Raw genomic sequence first — 15,473 nt, 5'->3', positions numbered from 1 at the left:
ACAGAACTCAGTGTATTGGCTGATAAGAGCACTAATATAGGAAATGACACCTCATACCCCATAATTTGGCCAGTTTGCTTAAAAATGCATTTCAATTAACAATTTAAAATTTGCAGCAAATAATACTGCATGAGATTTTTCTTTTAAGTTTTAGTTCAGATTTATTCATTGAGCCCGTGTTTCGTTGAAAACAAGTTTCAAAGCAGCTGTTTACTCCAGCTATTTTTCAGGGGATTTATAAGTTCAACTGATGTTCAATTTTAATTATGATTCCCATATCAGAGAGTAATCATTTCTTAAAGATAAACAGAAATATTAAATTTGAATAACAGGGAGAAAAGAAAGATGGAGGAAAAAATGAACAATGCCTCAGAGACCTGTAGGACAATGTCAAAAAGACTAACAAACATGTAAAAAATACTGGGGCAGAAAATTATCTGAATAAAAACAGTGGTCTAAGACTTTGCAAATATAATAAAAGATATAAATTTACAGATTCAGGAAGTTCAATGAACGTAACAAAAGAATAAGCCCAAAGAAAACCAAACCAAGAAACAAATAATTAAACTGCTAAAAACCAAAAGTAAAGAAAAACTCTGAAACCAGCTAGAAAAAAAAATACATATTACATATGTAGGGCAGAAGTTCATACAGCAATATCTTTAGTGTTCATATATAGAGAATTATACATGTTTGTGTAATACATATAATACATATGTTATATATTACACAAATATATTTGTATCTTTGGGTAAAAGTGAATCCAGAATACATAGAGAACTCTTACAACTCAGTATATGGGCAAAAGGTTTGAATAGACATTTCACAAAAGAAGATGAACTAATGACAAAAAAGAAAATAAAAATAAAAAACGCAAAAAGATGCTCAACATCTGTAGTCCTCAGGGAAATGCAAATTAAAACCACACAAGATACTACTACAAACCCACTAGATAGGCTAAAATTAAAAAGATTAATCATATCAAGTTTTGGCAAGGATGTGGAGAAGTACTACCATATAGTGCTAATGAAAATATGAAAAACCAGTTTGGAAAACTTGGCAGTTTCTTAAAGTTAAAATATACAGCTACCAGGTGACCCAACCAATCAACTCCTAGGTATTTAATCAAGAGAAACAAAAAGTAATGTCTACACAAAGACTTGTATTTGAATGTTCACAGCAGCTTTATTTATAACTCAAAACAAATGTCCATTAAGAGAACAGATAAACAAATTTGGTATATCCATATAATAGAATACTATTCAGCAATTTTTAAAAAGAAAAAAAAGTAAATATTGATATTACATAGACAAATCTCAACATTATTATGCTAACTGAAAAAAGCCAGGCCAAAAAAGACAGTATATGATTCCAGTTACATAAAATTCTAGAAAATGTAAACTAACCTATAGTGAAAGAATGTCAATGTTTGCCTAGGAATGGGGATGGGGGAGGGACAAATTGTAGTTTTTTGTTTTGCTTTGACTTTAAGTGTAAAAAATATAACGCCAAAAATCAGGAATATGCAACGCTTCAGCATGCTGATTTTAATTCTACAGAGGCCAATGTGAGAGGCTTATTCATTTGAACAATTACTGTACATCCACATGCCAGACTCCAGGCCTTTGTTCCACAATTACTTTTTGTTCACTCACACAAAGAAATCATAAATGGTCTTCTGTTTAAAAATATTCCCGACGCTTACTATGACCATCAACAGCGCGAAGAGCTAATTCTCTATGTTAGTATTTCAAGGTACTTTAAATGTATATGAATTAGGATGGTTGGGTTTGTGACCTACTTTTATAGAACATTAATTCAGTTGGCTGAACTTATAATTGACCTCCGTCGCTGTGTAAGTTTAAGATGTACAGCATGATGGTTTGATATAGAGTACTGTGAAATGATTACCACAATAGATTTAGTTAACATCCATCATCTCCCATAGAGTAAAAAGGAAAAAAAATGTTCCTTGTGATGAGAACTCTTAGGATCTACCCTATAACAACTTTGCTACATATCATACAGCAGTGTTAACTACAGACATCATGTTGTACATTACATCCCTAGTACTTATTTATCTTGCAACTGGATGTCTGTACATTTTGACCACCTTCCTCCAATTGCCCCTCTCCCCACATTCTGCCTCTGGTAACCACAAATCTGTTCTCTTCTTCTGTTTGGTGTCTTTTTTGGATTTTAGTGTTATCATTTTTTAGATTCCACATGTAAGACAAATACAGTATTTGTCTTTCTCTGGCTTACTTCACTTAGCATAATGCCTCCAAGGTTGTCTATCCATATTGTTCCAAATTGTAGGACTTCCTTGTTTTTTAAGGCTGAGTAATATTCCATTGTATACATACCACAACTTCTTTATCCGTTCATCCATTGATGAACACTTAGGTTGTGTCCATATCTTGGCTACTATAAATAATGCTTCTGTGAACATGGAGGTGCAGATATCTTTTCAAGGGGGAAGACAGTTTTAAGCAGATCAATACTAGTCATTCATGGCCCTAAATACCCCAGAAAAAAAGAGGGCTGATTCTAGTTCTCTTAAAGATTTGTATCATTCTATGGCAGGCAGTGCAGATATGGGACAAAGGGTTTTATATCATTCTGGATTCCATAGATCAGGACAAGTAGTAAAAAAATGATAATAATTGAATTTAACCATGTAGGCCTTTAATTCATTAAAATAAGGTAAGTCTAAGAAATCACTAAAGGCCTGGGAAGTTAAATGATGTCTCTATATTATGTGTATGTTGGAGAGAGGGGTTGTGGAAAAGAGGGGCAGCAGGTTGAAAACTCTTAAAGTTTAAACACAAAATAGATGAAATTCAATTCTTTTTTAAAGGTAATTAAATAGTTTTCCAAAATCCTGTGTCCTCCCTAGTTTAGAACCATCCAGGGCTGAAATAAATAACTGTAGAATCCTCAAATAACCAAGGCAGCTGATACATGGTTTGTCAGATATGCCTGGCTAGAACACTTCCTTCTCCTGTGACCTAGATCTATCTTAAGAAACCTGCCCAATTCCAACAGCTCCACTTTCTACCTGCTGTGGACTCCTAAGGTATTTCTCTCCAGTCCCTGTAAAATGCAGGTTTAATGTTTTAAGTAAAAGTTCTCAAGATGTAAGAATCCCTGATACCCTTTCAGCAGATCTTCAAGGTCAAAACTATTTTCATAATAAGAGGTAATTTGACCTTTTCACTCCCACTCTCATGAGTATACAGTGCAATTTTCCATAGGTACATGACATGTGATATAACAGACTGAATGCAGAAGCAAATCTGAAAACCTAGTTGTCTTTCATTAAGCCAGAAGCTAAAGAGATTTGCAACAATAATGCTTTTCACTAATTGTTTTGTTTTGAAAAAGTTATTTTTCATTAAAATATTGTTTGTTAATATATAAAAGGTTTTTATTGTTATGAAATAAACTAATATTCTAAAAATTGTTTCAGTGTTAACCTCTAACACAGCGAATATCTAGAAAAATAACCCACATAAACAAAAACTTATAGGGGTCCACACTATGATGTATCCATATTATATGTATGTATACTCTTAAAAATATTTAAGAGTACAAAAGGCATTCTGAGAACAAAAAGTTTGAGAAGCATAATTCTGCCTTCAAAGATAAAGAAAAAATTCCCAAACTCTTCAGACATCTTGATTCAAAAATGGAAGTGTCAGTGCATTGTTTGAAAAAGTATATAAATACATAAAGAAAATAAATATAGAAGGTCTGAACCACCCTCTAGCAGGGCAAGAAGAGTCAAGGGGTTTTGGATCATCCTGGATTCCGGGGTCCAGTAAAAAAATCAATGAACTTAAATTAACCATATATGCTTCTTTGAGCATCCTCAGGCAGGAATGTAGACTCCAATAATTTGTTCCAATGGAAAAACACAATCTTCTTTTCCTTAAAGTAAACAAATCATCCAAAATGAAAGCTGCCTATTATGGACTGAACTGAGGTCCATTGCCCCACCCCCTCCAAAAATTCATATGTTGAAACACTAGCCCCCAATGTGACTGTATTTGGAAGTAGGGGCCTTTAAGGACATAATTAAGGTTAAATGAGGTCATAAGGGGGAGGCTGACAGGACTGGTGTTTTTATAAGAAGCACCTGAGACATCATAGCTCTCTCTTCAAGCACAGAGGAAGGCATGTGAAGACATAGCAAGAAGGTGGCCATCTGCAAACCAGGAAAAGAGTCATCAGAAAAAACAAATCACAACTGTAAGGAAATAAAATTACTGTTGTTTAAGCCACTCAACCCAGTCTGTGGTATTATGCTGTGGCAGCCTGAGTTGACTAATATACTGCCTATATTCTGGTTCCATATAAGTACTCCATGAATATACTAAGAGGGGGGGAAATGGAAGGGGTTGTTTGTTTGTTTGTTTGTTTGTTTACGAGGGAAGATGCTGAATTAATGTCTTCACAGTTCACACACCATAATTTATGTTATGTAGTCACTAAGAAGTTGTATTGGTTTTGTTCTTCTCCAAATGTCATTTAATTTTTATCCTTTGATTAACATTAGGACAGAAACATTGACATTTTTTCCTCCTCGTTAGTTTCATGCTTTCGCATTCCAGCTCATACTGTAACTGACAATACCATTGGTTATTCTATCAACTAACAATCTTGTCTCTCAATGGCTTTGCCTAATTGACAAGCAATGATGTAGTTTCACCTCCTTTACTCTTTCCATAAGGTCACATGGATGCTTATCTATGATCAATTCATGCCTTATCAATTCTAGGATATCAGGAAATTCCTTTTTCAAAGTTGAGTCTAATTGGCTTGGGAATTGTTTTGACTCTCTCTAATGAAGGGTAAAAGCACCCCAGCAGCAGGTCAGCCAGAAGGCCCTACAGCACTGCCAGAAGAGAAACTGATTTAACTGCACCATTTTGGTCTCAAAGGCACAGCAGCTCTCTAGCTATGAAGGAAGAAGGAAAATGTTAGGTCATTCTTTAATTTTGATTTTGAAAATGCTTGAGAATAAGATATTCCCTCCCTTTAACCATCATCTTCTTTCCCTCACACACTGAAGCCACGTCTTATGTAGCATTATCTTCCCTGTGCTAAGCACTTGCTGTGTCTGAAACACAGCAAACACTCAAAATGCATTTCAGTGAAAAGCTGAATGAACACTGATAAGAATATTCCCCAAAAAAGTGATTTAAATTACTCTATTTGCTATAGAGAAATTAATAGAAAAGGAAAAGAGCACTGAAATTCAACTTTACTTAGGGGTGAAAAAAACCTCTAAATTAAAAGAAAACAAACAAAATTGTTATTTAAATGTTTGTTTCAGAGTTATCTGAAGTATCATTAGTCTCAGACAACACTTACTGAACATCTAATATGTGTGGGACACTATGTTAGGTGGCAACTCTAGAAGCAACCAAATACAAGAGAATTGTGTTTTTATTTGATGTGTGCAATTGATGGTTTTCAGCTGAACAAGGATGTACATATTTATACAGAGCTCAACATGTGGTTTTAACCATTTAGAAAATTGAGTCCTAAACAAGTGGTACCTCTGCTTTCAAAACCATTTATGTTTCTTTGGGCATCTCTGGGCAGATATATGGACTCCAATAATTTAGTCTTGAGAGAAAATACTATCTTCTTAACCCTGAGGTTTCCCAGGAACAACTGGGGCCCAATATGAGCAAAGCCTCTACTTTGTTCCCATGCAGTCCTTCCATTTAGCCACTTGAAGGATTACTCCTTTCATTCTTCACCTTGCTATTTGGTCAAAATCACTACCTGGTATGTTCTAGAAGTTGAAAGCATTATCTTTGAGAGAGAGAAAAAAAAAAAGAAAGAGTTCTGGAGACTCCTGGCAGGATGGAGGTAAGCAGGCAAATTACCATGATTCATAACAGATTCTCAGAGTCAAAAGTTGCTGCCAAGTTACAATCCTTCTGCAAAAATAATAATAAAATAAGGTTGTCACAGTCACTAGCAGAAGTACAAATTCACTAGTAAAACTAGCTTCCTGTGAGGAAACCTAGCAAAATGGGCATGAATTTAAACACAGATATGTTTGTTTGCATTCCTGATGCCTATGAAATGCAGGCCTTGTTACCAGTTGATGAAGTACCCTTATTCTATATTTTCATGTTAACACTGCCCCTTTTTGTCTTACATTCCTAACTAGTTCACCCCACCTAATAGACAAAATATATTTAATACCTAATCTAAGACTGAAACAAGTTCTACTTGTATGAATAATGAGGTGTTGCATATTATATTTGCTTAAAGGAACCAGAAAAACACATCCAAGCCAGAATCAAATTGAATGTAGAAATGAACAGATCCTCTACTCTTACACAACTCTTCCCTCAAAGTGTTACAAAGGCATGCATGATAACTGTTAATAAATATGAAATGGAAAGAATCCTCCTATATTGGCCTCAAGCCTTTAATAAACAAGATGCATGAAATACCATTTCTTCTCCAATTTTGAAAATCTCATTATGGCTGGAATATGCCAAATCACCATATATCTTAGACCTCAGCTAGTAACATTGAAAGTTTGAGTTTCTGTGTACATTTTAGTTTTTTACCTAAACATAGTAAAACATCTTGCTAATATCCCTAATTAAGCATCAGAGGTAGTGTATGAGGAGCCAGGATCTGAATGCAGCCATCTGAACTACTCTTCTCTACTACGCTACACCTTGCAGTACTTAAAAAATTAGATAGATAGGTAGGTAGACAGACAGAGAGACAGATAGATGGCAGATCTATCATCATGACAGATCTCAAAAATGAAAGAATAAAAGTACAAAACCAAGTGTATCTAAGGAAAGTGGTATAAGATGGCTTTTCTTAAAGCCAGACAGCTTTCAAAGAGAATGCACTATTTTATGTGTCATATACTTGTTAAAAAATTAATTCTGCTGGACTATAAGCTCCTCAAAAACAGAGACTATGCTGCATTCACAACTGTACTCCAGCTTTAAGAACAAAGCTTGAACAAGTTAGGGGAGTATCTTTTAAAAACTATTCTCTTTTTAAAAAGAGGTAAGTGGGGAAGTGTTGAAAACAAATTTTAAAAACACTTGTTAATTAGGCAGTTTAAAATGGTATGCAAGAAGAATCTGTACTAAAATATTCACTTATGCTTTTTCTCTGACCCCCACTCCAGACTCCCCAATAGAAGAATGGAACAGGGAAACAGGGAAAACTAATTTTGGTTTGTTCTGTTTAGTCTTGGTGATAAAAAAAATAAGGGATGAAGAAAAACTATTAGCATGATTTAAAAAGGAAGACACTAAAAAGAAACAAAAAAATCGGGAAAAGAAGAAAAAACATAAGTAGATTTAAACCCCAGGCTTTTCTGGTTTCCATAAAATAGAACTGAGCCCAAAGCATTCCTTTTCTAAAAAAATTTTTGTACAATATAGTCCAATAAATATATTCCTGTATTTATTTTCTCTGGTTGTAATCCACAATGGAATAAATATTAAACCAAAAGAAAAATAAAATTTACAATAATGTACAAAGTTCTAATAACAACCACTTATTTCTACTGAACAATTGGCATTCAAAAACATTGTAGATTCTACAGAAAAAAATACTCTAGTTAAATTTCTGGCTAGAGGACATCTAAAAAGCATGAAGTTAGCAAGTGGAACACAACATCCCATGGACTAAAGAATACAGACAAACAGTAAAGAATAGCATTTGCTCCCTTTGTCCTTATATTTATCATGACGACAATGGTGAGATATGCCTCTTTTTTGTCACTTAAAAGTTAGCCCACATCCTCTTGGGGGAAATAAAATTATTTGAGCTTAATTTTCAATTTTATTTTCCTTTCCTAGGATAAATTATTTATGATGTTTATATTTATATTAAACTTGTACATAATATTTTTTAAAACCTTTCTTCGTAATATAGGTCCCACAGTCCTTGACAATCCTCATGATATCTCTTAGAAAGATCCAGCTATAAAAAGTAACTGAAATTGTCAATGATGCCTAAATATTTATGCTCATTAATCTCTCAGGCAAATCTATAATGCAGCAATTACCTTTTGAAGATCTAAAGTTAAAAAACTTATTTTTAATTCCATCCATTATCTGGATATAGTTTCAAAATAATCTTAATCTGCCCTAATCCCTTATTTAAAATGAAAAATGGTATTAGGAATAATAAATACCTATAAGTGATTTAACAGAGAATGCATATTATTGAACGAGATCTGCAAAAGAAATTTATAAGAACCCTTCAATGTATACAAAATGCTTATGAGTTAGAAAGTACTTCAATGGTGAATATATTTGCTAGACTTGATCTCATCAGACTGGTAAAAAAAACACAAGTAAATTATAGTCCTAAATCTCTACAGCAAAAACTTTGCCATCAATTTACAACTTACTGAGGGTCAGTTTATCATTAACCCATTTTTAAAAAAATAGTGATGATTATCCAACAGTCTGCGACTGTAACCACATTTTTTCCTACCAATCATCATTGTCATTTGATTATCTGCCAAGAAAAGTTTCTATGCATGAATTCTTCAAGTCTTTATCTCTCTACGGTATTTCCTGAATAGGCAGTTAATTAAAACTATGTACCCAACTGCAACAAACAACTGCACTAGAACAAAGGTAGCCACACGTTAATGAATGTGTTTATTTCTACCTAACTCAACACACTATATTTATTATCTAACCCCAAGTCAGACTAGACCCTCTTTTCTACATTCAATTATTTTTCTGTGTGCTTCCTCCAATTGGAAAGTTACCAAGCCTCACTTGCCTCGACTGATGCAGATGGAAGCGAGGCTGCTATTCTAAAGAGCAATGCATGTTTTATTTCCACTAACATCCAATACTCTATGCTCTGTCTGAGTTGTTTTCTTAACCTAGCCACCCAATCTAGGTACTGCAAGGGCAATGTCAGTGACCCAAAGGGTTAAGTACTTAGCATTTAGTTTTAAAAGCAGAAAAACTACTGCTATAAGGGGAAACCATCTCAAACTCATGGACATGAACTTGATAAACTAAGACACACTAGTTCCTCCCACCAAGCCCCAAGGGTCACAGCAGCCTCCCTTAGGTAACCATTGAGGCCCCTTCGATGGTTATGGGACAAGAAGAAACTAGACAAGTAATACACTACTTTCTGTCTTCAAATCACATGACCAAAACCAGCTTAAAGAAAGATCTTTTAAAACATTTACTCTACTTGCCCGACTGTGAGTGGCTCAGCGGTTGAGCATCGACCTGGGATCCAGGTGATCCGGGTTCGATTCCCAGTCAGGGCATATGCCCAGGTTGCGGGCTCGATCAATGACTCCCTCATCATTAATGTTTCTATCTCTCTCTCCCTCTCCTTTCCTCTCTCTGAAATCAATAAAGATATATTAAAAAAAAACATTTAAAAAAACATTTACTCTACTCAATTACTCCCCCTAATTGCCATGCATTTTTCCTCTAAAGAGAACCCTGAGATGATGAAATGCTGTTGAGTTAATGAATATTGTAAACAACTGTTTTAAATCTTATAAAAATAACAGTTTCAGCTTTGAGAAATACTATGGCCCAAAGCCTCCTTGCCCACCGAAAGTCCCTCTATGACACCTGAGGTAGTTGTCTGGGAAACATTACCACACAGACCTGGTCATAATCGCTGTGATAGCCAGGAAGGAAAGGAGCATACCCAACCCGCAGAGATACCAATTCTTTCACTGCACTTCCCATTCCCGTTCTCACAGCTTATGAAGCTCTCCCTACAGAAACATCGGGAAGCCTTTTACTCCCTTCATCCCAAATCATCAGTGTGGTCTCCCTCAAAAAGCACAGGATTGGAGAAGACTTTGCACCACGCAGCCCTCCAACCTAAAGAAATCCAGATAATTGGCTTGAGTTTTGTTTTGGTGATGGCATTCTTAAACAACTGGGAGGAATGCCCAGGAAGATCTTCATTAAGAAAAACGCTCTAAAAGGAAAAGAACTTCAAAGGATCTTCTACAGTTGAATTTGATTCCCCATTGTTTTTCAAACTCCCTTGGAAGCCTGAATTTTCTTGGCAATGAACTGGTTTAGATGCTAAAGTTGGAATTTAAAAAAATTAATTGGCTCAATGTTCAACCATAAGCATCAATAGAAAAGTGAAGTAAAACCAGGCAATAAAGAACTGTGACTGCTACCAGAAAGATCCCACAAGGCCAATGGCTTTACAGTCCTCTTTGTATTTTTTTCTTGAAATCTAAAACTTTCATGAAAGTAAACAGTCCATACAAGTGACTATGAATTTTCTGACCATGAAAGAGAGAAGTACATGGTATGATTAAACTCATGGTAAATGTTTTCTATCTCCTTCCAGGGCCTCCAAATGCCAATCTTAACTCATTCATCCCCCTTGCCCCTCGTTCGTCCAACCAGGTCCACCTACCACCCCCTTCCAACTCTGATTCTTTCAACCTCACACAAAAGTGTCATGCTCCCAAAACTAGGCTTATTTCTGAACCAAAGACTTGCAAGGCTCAAGGTATGATCATTTTGAAAATCTCTGCCTATCAGCTTCCTCCTTTACCTTAAATCTCTACATTTCTTTCATCTTCATCATTAATTCTTTTAAGTCACAATTTTCCCAAAAGATCTTTAGCACTCAAAGTCCTATAGGAACTTCCAAGGCAATCACAAATGTATTACAATAATGAATCAGGTTATAGGAAAATACTGACCACTCTTCCATTGACACAGGAACTCTTACAGTTACATTCACTGCACAGAAACACTAAAGCAGCCTTCTCTAAAACGGCCACTAGATATACAAGGAACTGTACCATCACAAGGGCTCCTAAATTTCCATCCATTCCCAATGCTTGTTTCCTGTGAACACATCAGAAAAGGTGCATATCTATGGATTCAAATTTTAAAAAAACACAAGAAAACTTTCTCTAGTTTCTCCACTAGTATTATGGAAAGGTTTAGAAGTATTAGTGCCAACTCCAACTTCCTACAGTTTTCAAGACATTAGGTAACAAATTTACAGAACATGGTTGCACTGTCTTCCTCACATCAACTGCCAAGAACCATGGATCTAACCTAGCTCCATCCCAACTTTTGGGATTTCTTTACACTTTCATAGAGAGTCAAAATGTTCCTATTTCTTAACAGGAGTATTCACAGTAGAAATGTGAACTTACTGGTGACAGATGTTATATATACAGGTTATAAAGACAACCCTGTATATTTATTTCATAATTAGAAAACTGTCTTGAAGTTTTATTGCTTTTTTACTGCTTCTATATTTTTATATTAGCATGAAAACAAAACTAGATTCTTCCATTTCATTTTTCTAATTGACTTAGCATTATCTGATGACAGGTTTGTAGGGTTTTTAGAACTATGCCTAGCAGAAAATCTGTTTGTAATGGGCATTCAAAAAATGGTATCTGACTGAATTAGAGGAGGAAATCACCCCTTGCTTATTTTCTATATGATAATTTCCTCATAACCAATCTTTCTGGTTATATAGCTTTTAGGCTGAGTTCTCAAGGATCATCTACAGATATATGATAATCACTGGTTTTAACTGCATCTAAAATGAAATATGCTGTTTATCTTATCTCAAGACACTCTTTTTTGGAGGTTATGTAAAGCAAAATACTTTTTCACCACTGCTTTCCAGTTAAAAACTCAACTGGTTTCTAGTTACAGTCTCAACCTTAGACTATTAAATGATGTTAACAATCAATTCCTAAAGAACTCCTATTTTTCTTAACTAAAATAAAAATTTAAGACAGATGGATTAAAAATAGAATTAACTTATATTCCATCACAGAGAGGAAACACTCTGATTTTCCATTTCTTAAGGGTTTCCTCTCAATGTGATAATTTATCATAGAACAAAAGAAAAATATATATAAACAAAATGTGGTACATTCACATTTTCAATAGATGATGTTAAAAAATGTTTTTAAATATACACTGTAGGACAATTATTATTTATAACATAAAAAGATGAAATCACAATTTTATACTGCCTTTTAATCCATGAATATCTAATTTGTTGTCCAGACTTCTCATTTTGGAAGTTAGGAAATACTAAAGATTGCAATTTTTAAAAACACGCAAAGCTAGTTTTGTAAGACAGGAAAGTACCCCTGTTCCATTATGGACCGGGCTGTAGTGCTACAGTGATTTCTGGGGGCTTTGTTCACATAGAAAAAAAGACGATAAACTGTTTTATGTTTTCAGTTCTGGGATTTAAAATATCAATGTTCTTTTTACCCTCTAGATTTTCTTCAGGCATAAAAAGCGCACACACACACACACACACACACACACACACACACACAGCGTGGTGCATGCAGGATAAGAAGCCCTCCTCTGTCAGTATGTTTACAAATCCTGAATTTGCTCCCTCTGGTGAATACTTCTAACATCCTCAAAATGAAGTCACAGATTCCTAGGTCAACAACCTCAGACCTCCTCTATCAGATTCTGAGACACGAGCCCTGGCATTTACATTCCTTAATAAGAATTTAAGTTACTTTGAAATACCCCAACCCTACAAACATATGATGACAAATAAAGCTAGACAGTCATCAAATAATTACTTGCCCTAATCTAGTACAGCTATCTAAAGGCCTAGAGAGTTGCCGTCACTTTTGTTTGTTTTTTGGTAATATATAAATCACTACCTAATAGTTTCACCTCTATCTGCCTAACAGGACATAAAAGTTACTGTTAAAACAATCTTACATATTGGTCTAGCACATCTCTCTCTCCACAGAAAGTCACCAGAGATCCAAAGCCAGATAGATATATAGTCTTCAGCATAACAGTCAGCAGTTCCTCCCAAGGGCAAGACCAAAAATATCTCCTGAGCCAAATGGGAATTCCTGGCACTAAGGGTCCTCTTTATAAGCCTTTTCTGGAGATGTCCATACTAAATGGGTTACAGAAGTGTTACCTGGACAGGTTAACATAGGCTGTTCACATAATCAGCAGGCAGAGAGCAGGGACCAAGAAAAATGAACCATACTAGCAGCAAGTTTTAACAGGGAAAGTACAGAAAGCACTACCGTAGTAAATGAGTACTGAAAGCCAGAATGACAAAACAGAAACTAAATCTGCCTCCTTTACAAGTTCACAGGTCAGAAGTTGAAACCATTGACAAGATTTTAACCGAAAGATATGTGGTCCTGAGTTACTAAAACTGTCTTTGTTAAGCTCTCACAACTCTTTCCGTATACAGGGATCTATGAGAAAGCGTAAGTGGTGATGATTTTATTAAAAGAGCATGAATGCTGTAATAAAAGCTAATACCAAGCTTGGTAATTCCTGCAATCATAAATTTTATGGATAATGAAATACTCTGTACCAGAACACTCAGGCCTATGGGAGAATTAAATGTACACATCCTTTGTACTCAAAAGGATTAAGTACAAAGATGTCCTGTTTGAAGACACTAGAAAATTCTACAGCTATACTTCAAAAGTTCTGAAATAAAAAACCAGCCCACCTTAAACCTAAAAGGCACCTCAAATTGCTAAGAGCTAATTTGTTGTTGACTTTAGAAGTTGTAGTTTCTATTCTCCTTGTTAAAGGACGCTAGATAAGGCTCCAAGGAGCCATTCATACGTTAACTAAAATGATGCATCGCCAAACTATCTCCAGCACAGACTCTGAAAATCTGGAAGATAGATAGGGAAAGATTAGAAATCCAATTTTCTACATGAAAGTTGAAGAATTGCTTCTTTTTTGTTCTCCTCTGTAGGACTTTTCCACTGCCTTCCCAAATGTGGCAATTTGCAAGTATTCATATCTAGGGGACTATGTTCTAAGAGGGGAGAAAAGGCCCCAATTTTAAGACTTGAAAATGTACTTTAATTCTGTAGACACAGGTTCACCAATCAGCTAGCAATGATCTTGACCAAATGGATGACTCAGCCTAGTGGTGGAATTTTTTTTTTTTTATTTAAATTTCACATTTAAAATCCTACAAAGATGGAAGCTCCAAACATTCAATTAGAACAAAGAAAAAGCCTTGGAATAGTCATTTGACCGGATTGAACAATTTGTATTAAACCTATTTACACTAAAGTTCTAGACGGTCTTTAAGGTCCCTTTCTGTTCAAATCTTCCTTAATTGTCTCAATAACTACCAGACTCTTTTTAGAGCCTTAATGGTTACAAATAGAGCCTGAATGAGGAGATTCGGAATTAAAGTTGTCATCATTAAACCTGATTAAACAGTACAGGCAGGAAGATGGCAGTAGAATAAAGCATGCTGAATTAGGGACAGGAAGAATACAAGTAGCTCGCAGGCAATAAAGTAAGGATGGTGTTTGGGATATACAGCGAACAATGTCTGTCTCTTGGGTGACAGATGACCCATCCAAACAGAGGTAGACTTTGGCTTCTATTAATATGACAAACTATCTACCTGAAGTAATCAACCACCCACAGAAAAACACATGTCAACTAGAGAATGAATTCTCTAAGTGTGAATTATCCCTTACTGGCAGTTTTCCTACTTTCTATCCCAAAATAGAATCCATATACTCAACGCCGCAAAATGGTTCGACATCTCACCCCTACGTAGCGACTCTGGCACTTCTGTTCCGAACAAAAGCCGTCGTTTGAACTAGGGTGGGATCTACTCTCCATTCAGTACAGGGCTGTGGCTGTTTGTAGGGCATCCTGCAGGCTCCTACTTGGACTCTCCCCTCAAGTCACATTGTGATATCACCGTGACGGACCCTGGATATTTAATGAGCCGTCGACGGCAAGCTGATGTTATCCGGAGCCTGGGAAAGGAAGCCCGAACGCCCTGCGCAGTGCCTCAGCACGGCCGGGGGGTGGCAACGCGGGCGGGCGCCCCTCGGCCCCGGGCAGGGGGACTTCTCAGCAAGCCTTCCCAAGTTTCCCCTCCTTCCACTAAATTAACCCGCCAAGCTCCCCCCCCCCCCCAGGCCCATTAGGAAAAGTCACGCCGGCAACGCGCTGTGGACGGGGGACAGCTCCCGGCGCAGCACAGAAGTTGGCTTTAGCAGGGGCCGCGGCGGACACCACCTTCTTCGGGGCAAACCCGTGCTGCCAACTTTCCCGCTGCCCCTGCCTCCGCGTACAGCCGCCCAAACTTTGCCGTTCGCCCACCTGGCCGCGCAGCGGAGCGGCGGGTCCGGCCGCACCCGACGTCTGTCCCCCGACACCCCGCACCCCGGGCAGGCGGGAGCGCTGACCTTCAAGCCAGCCCCTAACCCCGAGCCCGCAGCAGCCCGATCCCCGCCCCCGAGCTTCCAGCTGACCCCCCAGTCCCATCTCCCCGCCCCCAAGCCCCCGCAGAAAACCCTCGGTGGGGGCGACTGCACGCGGGCCCCTCGGCTTGCGACTAACCGCGATCCTCCGGGCCGCGAAGAGCTCCGGCCCCGGCCCCTCTGGCCGCCCACTCACCACTGGTGAAGGGCT

At 37.0% G+C, this 15,473-nt stretch overlaps 1 protein-coding gene across 1 annotated transcript in view; it reads right to left on the bottom strand.

Moving 5' to 3' along the window:
- LNPEP (leucyl and cystinyl aminopeptidase) overlaps positions 1-15,473 on the bottom strand; it is a 75,407-nt gene extending 59,934 nt beyond the window's left edge. The window contains exon 1 of the mRNA XM_016216149.2: positions 15,459-15,473. The gene's annotated coding sequence lies outside the window, so the exon portion shown is untranslated. The remainder of the gene's footprint in view (positions 1-15,458) is intronic.

The sequence above is a fragment of the Miniopterus natalensis genome, chromosome 3 (genome assembly GCF_054644295.1).
Source record: "Miniopterus natalensis isolate mMinNat1 chromosome 3, mMinNat1.hap1, whole genome shotgun sequence".
Lineage (NCBI taxonomy): Eukaryota > Metazoa > Chordata > Mammalia > Chiroptera > Miniopteridae > Miniopterus > Miniopterus natalensis.
The sequence above is the reverse complement of the archived record's forward strand: the minus strand, read 5'-3'. Positions and strand labels throughout refer to the sequence as shown.